This window comes from Crassostrea angulata, chromosome 5, assembly GCF_025612915.1.
Source record: "Crassostrea angulata isolate pt1a10 chromosome 5, ASM2561291v2, whole genome shotgun sequence".
In the NCBI taxonomy this organism is placed as follows: domain Eukaryota; kingdom Metazoa; phylum Mollusca; class Bivalvia; order Ostreida; family Ostreidae; genus Magallana; species Magallana angulata.
This window is the reverse complement of record NC_069115.1, coordinates 50,637,548-50,645,838: the sequence shown is the minus strand read 5'-3', so window position 1 is coordinate 50,645,838 and position 8,291 is coordinate 50,637,548.

Here is an 8,291-nt window from a genome sequence, read left to right as displayed (position 1 = left end):
GACTTGTGACGAAAAAGGCGACATAAATTCAAATAAAGGAAATACACATCTCTGCAAAAAATTTATCAAACTCTCAAAATAACAAAACCAATAGTTCTTTGAAAAAAAAAACTTCCTCCTTGTTTCCTTTGCATGACCTACATGTAAAACGATTAAAAATGCTTTAATTAATATTTGAAACGTGGAAAGAAACGCGAAAACAGACCATTTAATGCTTGGGGTTATGTCATTGTTTAACGTTTGTTTGGAATCCCCCCCCCCTTGCAAATTCCAATGCTTACTGTGGTTTCATTAATATTCAAGGGTGTCAATTTTTGTGGATAAAGTTAATAACACAGTTTCAAAGATATGTAAGTTCATTGTCAATGACACTATCAATACTTATTGATACTAGAAATTGCACTTGAATGAACATTTAATTTCGTGGATCAACTAAATAACGAAATCCACGAAAATTGGTATTCCACGAATATTAGTGAAGCCAAAGTATATACACAGTAAATATTTCTGATTGACAGTAGCTTGTTAAATGTTATCATTTTTTTATTTTGCAAAATATGCAAATAAGATATCTTTAACAAACATATTAAAGTCATGAAAGAACGCACGGCCGTTATAGCTAATTACATAAAACTCAAAGTCGTATTCTTCATGACTAACAAATGAAGACCATAAACTGGTTGGGTGGAGAGGGGTTGATCATGTCCTCAAGCACCTGTGTACTCTGAGACATAAGTGATACAATATGTGTAGATACCACCTTGTCCATTATAACCATTTGTTTAATTAAGGTCTTCCGTTTTCCAAAGGAAGACCTTATTGTTTTCGTTCAGTTTCTTTTTCCCTATTATTATTTTTTTTTCTTACAAAATTTGTGCACGTGATTTCTCCAAAATGGCTCGGCTGATTTTCCTGAAACTTTCAGATCTAATAGATATTGATCTGAACTTAATATACATTTGTTTTTATTTTGATGAAGTCATTTTCGTTTCAGAGATATTGACGTTTTGGCCATTTTTAGAGGGTCAGCTTGTCCATCGAACTCCTCCTAAACGATAAAAGATATCAAATTCAAATTTTCAGGAAATGTAGATAAAAGATTGTTATTTTGTATAAAGGAAATCATTTATGTCTGGCACAAAAGGCGCCGAAGCTCGCCTGGACCCGAAAATTGCGACATAAAAAATGTAGTGATTTTTTTCTTGGTTTTCATTATGTATCTCTTTTCTCGAAAATATTTTGTTAAGACACGTAGAGCAATTAAAATTTATTTTTAAAAGACCTTTCATTTGACATCAAGAAAAAGGGGCTGGTCCCTCAAATTAGGGGTCAAAAGGTTTCTCTAGTATTTCTTACATAGCACGTTACTAAGAAATATTTTGTAATATGTTTAACAAGCAAAAATGTTCATCTAACAGTTATTCAACTATACATTGTATAAAAAAATGTCATGTCTTACGTAATTAGGAATTTAAAGGGGCCAGAAGCTTAAAATACCGGTCACATATAGCCTATCAAAAAGGACACATATTTTGGAAAGCAATATAGAATAAAAGATGCTTAAAATGCTTATCTAAACAATATTCAACCATCAAAAAATCGTTTTGTGGCCCCAATAAGGAGATAAGGGATCGGCCCCTAATTTTTTTTCCAGATAGCTAAAGAACGGTAACGAATTTCTAAACAGTTGTTGAAAAAAATAAGTTTAATTTTAAGAAGAGCTTTCAATTGACATCAAGAAAGAGGGACTGGCCCTTCAAATTAGGGGCTAAAAGGTCACTGAAATCATTTAATAATTATCCATAGCACTTTACTCAGAAATATATTGTAGTATGTTTAAGAAGCAAAAATGTTTATCTTATAGGTATTTAACTATACATTATAAAAAAATTCATGCGTTACGTAATTAAGGGTTTGAAGGGGCCAGAAGTCCAAAATATCGATCACTTATATCCCAAAAAGGACAAATATTTTGAAAAGCAATATAGAATTAAAGATACTTTGAATGCTTATCTAAACAATATTCAACCATCAAAATTTCGTTCCGTGGTCCCAATTAGGAGATAAGGGTTCGACCCCTAAAACGTTCTTTTTCAGATAGCGAAAGAACAGTAACGAATTTCTAAACACTTGTTGAACAAAATATGTTTGATATCAAAAGACCTTTAATTTGACATTTAGAAAAAGGGGCTGGTCCCTCCATTTAGGGGCCAAAAGCGCTCTGAAGTCTTTCATCCATAGCACTTTACTTAGAAATATTTTGTAATATGTTTAGAAGCAAACATGTTAATCTTCCAGTTATGCATCCATTTATGATAAAAGTTTTCTAATATGTTACGTAATTTGGGATTTTTAAGGGGTAGAACTCTTTTGATAATAACTTTAAATTGTGAAATATTTTGTAATACATAGAAACAAATATGTTCATCGAAAATTTATAAACTTATAAATGACAATTGTTTACTCCTTTGTTACGTAATTAGGGATTTTAAGGGGCAAGAAGTCAGAAATTTCGATCTTAAATATCTCAAAATGGAGACAAATTTTGAAAAGTAAAATTGAACAAAACATGCTTTAAAATAATCTGCTTAACAATATGCAATCATCATTTGTTTTGTTAACCGGTCCCTAAAGGAGTTACAGGGTTGGCCCCTAAAATTATCTTTTCCAGATATCTCGAGAACGGTATATAATTTCTAAACACTTGTTGAACAAAATGTGTTTGACATGAAATGACTTTCTTTTGACATCAAGAAAAAGGGGCTGCCCCATAAAATTCAAGATCCAAAGGGGTATATAATCCTTCATCCATCGCGCCTTAGATCCCCCCTCCGCACTTCTTGATATGTTTTCTTAAATGAAGATCAAAGGCAATTCCATTTCCTCTTCTGAAATTCGGACGGAAGACCTCCTCGTTGCTCGCAAAGAGATCGTGTCTAGTTTATTCTCTAATTGAAGTATAGGATAGGCATTTTAAAATTGCCTCAAGTTAAACATCTTTAATGTTAAAGTCCATGTAAACCATGGAACGGTAATTTTACACTTCTATATTTTTTACTCCCTAATATTTTACACACTAAATGCTATTAGATAAACTTCGTATTTCAAGAGAAGAAACTAAAGGTGGAATGTTATAACTAAATGTTATTTTAAGGATTGCTAGCGTACATATCATTAATGAAACATTATATCAATATTCAAAGAAGGCCTTATGGTATTGATTATCTTCTACGAATCTGTTTTAATACTACAGAGTTTAGAATTTATTGTGAATAGAATCTAATAAATCATGTCCAGTAATGTCAATACGACATACGATTTACCGCATTCTCCTTAAAAACCCATGAAAATTCGTATAAAAAGGTACGAGCAGATAACTTTCTTTTAACAACGGAATCATGTTTCAAAAAAGATATTTTTATAATACAAAAAAAGACATTTTTGGGTGTAGCATTTCAGCTTACGACTTATTAATTCAATCCCACGACTTACTGACGAAAGCGGTAAACAATACATGTACATTGTAGGTAAACGTCAAGGAGGACGTATAAAACAAATTTTAAAGCATACTGTCACTGAATCCCTCTCAGTAAATTTTCTCAATTTCTAGCTGATGACTTTCAAAAGCCTCTCACCGATGATTTGTGTCTGAATAAGTAAAATGATACAAAAGTTTCACAAGAATGCGTCAACTGAAACATTAAACATCGAAAAATTTTCCTTATGTAGTTAAATGTGGCAGAAAAGGAATCACCGACGCTGAAGATAAACATGATACACTTGGTTTGTCTGTTTGAAAGTAAAGTATATATAGCTTGAAATTACATACATACCTTCAATTAAACAACAGACAAATAGATTTTTTTCTTTACAGGGAAACTTAACAATAAAAAATTTCCCTGTAAAGAAAAAAATGAAATGGCACCCTATTATTAAATAGAATCCAGGGGCCCGTTTCACAAAGCATACTTAGGACTAAGTTATATCTTAGGAAAGAACTTTTTCCTAAGTTCATTACTTATCCGTTTCACTATTCCAGTCTTATCTTATGAAATTCCTTAGTTATGTCTTAACTTTAAGACAGGTAAATCGGTGTCTTAGGAACAAACTTAACATGGCGACTATTTATTTTATAATGAAATGAATTACATGCACATTAAAGTTGAACAAAAATACAAGACAAATCGAATCATTAGGACTTGTTCACTTTACTTCTTAACTGAAAACTTTAGAACTATCAAAATAAACATATATTTCTTCAATTAATTTCTTTCGTGTAGACTTTTAATTTTAACATTTTTTTAAGATTATCTGGTCACACGCGCAGATGGGTAGCGGGTATTGTTATACATTGTAGCTAGTGCGCTGATGATAATGAAATTGTTCATGCCCGAGAATCACTGATATCTTAAGTAGTTCGATAAAAATGGGAATAAATACTGAATAAAACTCAATTACATAATGACTGGATGATTTGTCCTATCCCTCCACCAAATAAGCTTTTCTTTTACGAAAGAAATTTTAGGTGTTTTCTTTGCGGTGGGATGAGGGGTTGTTTATTTCAGTTTTTTGGGAGGGGTTGGAGTGACCGGCAAGTGGTTTAGGTATGTCGATGCTAAATCATCCCTAGGATTGCTGTTTCATTAAGAAATTGTTGCCTTTTATCATCGCTTCCCAAATCAGTCAAGATGCATTTATTTGCAATGTTTCCTTTTGTTAAAAAACCCTTTTCTTATATCAACCATTACAAGAAAACACGCGTTACATTAAACTTAGTTTAAAAGTTCCACATCTTTCCATTCTAAATCCTACTTGTCACTGTATGTGAGTATTGTATTCCATTTTGAAATATACCGTAAGACATAGTAAAGTCATAATATCTGGATATCTCAACGGGTATTTGTAATTTAGGATTAAGCATATCTGTATTTGTTAACGCGGACTATTTACAATGGACAAACTGGACAAAATATGCACTCGGTCATTTATAAATAATTTAATTCTGGTTGTAACGCGGCATTTGATTGGATAGAAAAATTTAGTTAAATTTGTATAACCTGGTTTGCACGTCACAAGACACGTCACAATGCACCAACCTACTAATTCACTTGACGTTACGTTTGAATTTTGAACAGATTTATATCATTTTTAAAAGTAAAACGGACTCAATTTGTACAGCAAATTCCAGAAAATTAAATTATAAGGAATGAACTCAATATCTACCCAAGTTATACTCGTATAACCTGGGTTGGAGCAATTTACGCTTTTTTATAATCCGCTTCGCGGATTATAAAGCGTAAATTGCCCCAACCCAGGTTATACGAGTATAACTTGGGTAGACATTGAGTTCATTTCTTAACTACTCGTGTATGCACGTGAAGGTAAAATATTATACAAAATTTCAGGACATGCACATTGGCACTACACTATTTGCACTCTATTTACACGTTTTAACTTTTTTTCTAATTTGTTTCTAGGTGAATAAGGGAATGTGGTTTTACGTTTTCTTAGAAAGTTTACACCCGTGCCATATTGAAAAGAATTTACATGATCGATAAAAGTTAGGAATTAACGAATTGATTTAAAAGTGGCTTACAATGTATCTTAAGATAAGATTTAGTCAACTGCGTTACACTAAGAAAGTTTTGTGAAACAGCTATGACAAATCTTAGGAACTTCCTAAGTTATAACTTAGGCATATCTTAAGTTCTATCTTAGGAAACATCTTAGGAAATCTTTGTGAAACGGGCCCAGCACTGGACCCGGACATATATTCTTGTCTTGCATATTAAGCGTAATGAAAAGAAAAAAACTCAACATGTTAGTTTTTTCAATGTTTTATTCCTTGTAACATTCCACTGACAATCTCTGCAATTATCTATATCAGTTGTCACACATGGTTCAATGAACTCGGCAATTTTATGTTTGCTATGTGATCTGATGGGTGTAATATGACAATCTAAATTCAAAACATTGCGGGTATGCGACGCGGAGTGACTTTGGTCTTGTTCCCCCATTTACCAGAGTAAAATTATTTCTGCAACAATCGGGCATTAATGCGGCAAATGTTACAAGAAACCAGGGGCCCGTTTCACAAAACAATCTTATGACTAAGATCTGTCTTAAGACCAAACTTTGTCATAAGTTTTCATCACTGCTGTTTCACAAAACTGTCATATCTTATGATTATCATAAGATCCGTCTTAATCTTAAGACAACCATATACATGTCATAAGTTCAAATTTAACATTGCGGCGGCCTTTGTTTTGATTCAAAACAGAAGACAATTAAGAAGAGAACGGGTGTTTAGAGATAGAAATAACCCCTTAAGCTATATGGACGACGTAGATATCATAGATAAGTTTCGACTACCGCGTTTTCTGATACTAGATTTATGTGGGGAGCTCAGGGTCCATCTGGAACACCTGACCGGTAGGTCCCATGCCATACCCCCATCCCTGCAAGTCATTGTGGCACTCAGATTTTATGCCAGTGGGAACTTCCAGACTGTTAACGGGGATGTCCATGGTATAAGCAAAGCTAGTGTGTCAAGAATTGTAAATACTGTAACATCAGCACTTGTAACTTTAAGCCCAAATTATGTAAGATTTCCACGCGATGACAGAAGCATAAATGACACCATACTGGGCTTTTCCCGCATATCCAATTTCCCTTATGTCATTGGTGCCATAGATGGAACTCGCATTCCTATTAAAGCTCCAAAAGATGACGAACATCTCTTTGTCAACCGAAACATTTTTCACTCTATAAACGTTATGGCAGTTTGTGATGCAAGTTTGAAATTCACCAACTTAGTTGCTAGATGGCCTGGTTCATCACAGGATGCTTTTGTGTGGACAAAGTCTACGCTATGTGATTTATTTGAGAGAGGTGGCATAAATAGAGGGTTGTTACTTGGAGACAGTGCATACCCCTTGAAAAAATATTTGTTGACCTCTGTCATGAACCCAAGTAACCCCATGAAGAAGCTTTAAGCGTATAACGAGGCCCATGCCAGGACGAGAAATACAATTGAAAGAAGTTTTGGGGTCCTAAAGATGCGTTTTCGTTGCATCGACTATTCCGGGGGAACACTTCTCTTTCATCCGTCAAGAGTATGCCGAATCATTAGAGCTTGTGCGGTTTTACATAATATGTGTATTGATAACCATGTACCTGCACCACGCCCACAGAACCCCCGGGGAAATCGATTTATTCCGCCAGACAACTGTGACCGCGTAGTTTTTACGGTGCTAGAGAATTCGTCTGGAGCTGTATATCCGTCGTGTGCAGTACGAACGGGGTGAGGGAATGTTGGCGTCGAAGGTATAAGTAGTATAAGGTTGAGGCGCGCTGTGGGCCGTAAGGTAAAAACGAAGGGTAGGTTTGCCGTATTCCCGAAGGTCCACCAGTATACAGTTCCAGAGAAATAAACAGGCAATTGATGCAGGATTCCGAATTTATTGGACGCGAATCAACGATGGCAACATTATAACAATTTAACAGACAGACATGTTACAAACAAGTCGGATATGGCCAGTAGTGGCCTCCGGACTCAAGACTCGGACGTGAGTCGGACGTGGCCGAGGCTGGCCGCCGTATTCCAGACTGCCGATTGACAATTGTACATAATTATTTATAAGAATCTGAACAATGAGGATAAATTGACAGGTGATGACATAAGTAAGCTGAGTGAAAGGTTCACAGATATAAAATAATTAAATAAACTCAATGAGTCTTTGATGTCCAAGACATGTAAAACTGATAATTGTACATTGTTGTTTTAAGAGATTAACAGTCCTTGAGACGTGGCACCCTGTCTCTTTGAAATCACATGTAGAGTCCGAAAAGTGTCAATAACTAAATAAATAAGTAACTTTGTAAGAAATAAACTGTGAGAAAATATTACGGAACAGATGTTGAATTTTAAAAGTAAAGTCCAAAATAAAGTTATAATTGAACAGTGAATTTTGCACGGTGATACAACTATGTGTATCAAGGCACAAATAACGATGGGGTGGAGGTTCGTCGAAGACTTATCCATACTCGTTTTTATGGCCTTAGATCGGAGAAAGAATTCGTGTAATTTCAGTGAATTTTTTCCTAAAACCATGAAGATATAACTGTGTATGATTCCTTATTCCGCTTTAAAATTGAACCTGTAACAAACAAGTTTGTTCACTTATTGGACTAATTGGTTTGAAATGTGTATTCATGTATATTTCTTATTCTTATTAAGGGATGCTTAATGAACAAGATATAAAATGAATCAAACACATATATTCAATTTA